This window comes from Etheostoma spectabile, chromosome 9, assembly GCF_008692095.1.
Source record: "Etheostoma spectabile isolate EspeVRDwgs_2016 chromosome 9, UIUC_Espe_1.0, whole genome shotgun sequence".
Classification (NCBI taxonomy): Eukaryota; Metazoa; Chordata; class Actinopteri; order Perciformes; family Percidae; genus Etheostoma; species Etheostoma spectabile.
Window position 1 is genome coordinate 3315131 of NC_045741.1, and position 679 is coordinate 3315809.

A 679-nucleotide genomic window follows, 5' to 3' on the forward strand; every position below is an offset into this window, starting at 1 on the left:
GGGAGACTTGGCATACAGCCCGATCCGGTTGGGGAGAGTTCTAGCCCGACCAGGCTCCAATCTTTACCCTGTCTCTCTTGGTTTTGCTGTAATAGTTTTAGACAGCTTGGGGATTCCTTGACACAGATCCCTCTCTCCTCTATCTTCCTATCTTTTCATTTAGTGCATCCATGTCCCAGAAATGCTTGTTACTAACCTAGCTCTGCGGAGTCATTCCCCGATGTCCTTATGTTCTTCTTTTCCCAGATTTCCCTCGGATCAGGATGCTCCAAAATCATGGTAGCAGCTGTCGCCATGGTCCCGCTCCACGTTCTGCGATGCCATGTTCAACTGCTACACTGCAGTGCCCTGCTACATCCAGCTACGTCCTGCTGTGCCTTGTAATGCCGCACAGCGTCCTGCTATGCCATGAACTACTACAAAGAACTGCTACAAACTACTATTTTTTCAATTTTTGTTATTTCCACTCTTCATTCTAACCCCAACCGGCCCGTCAGACACCGCCTACCAAGAGCCTGGGTCTGTCCGAGGTTTCTGCCTAAAAGGAAGTTTTTCCTCGCCACTGTGGCACTGTTGCTTGCTCTGGAGGAAACTACTAGAACTGTTGGGTCCTTGTCCTTGCCGCGCTGCTCATCTCTACTAAATCTCTAATAAATCTCCATGGTTACTTGGCTGGGTT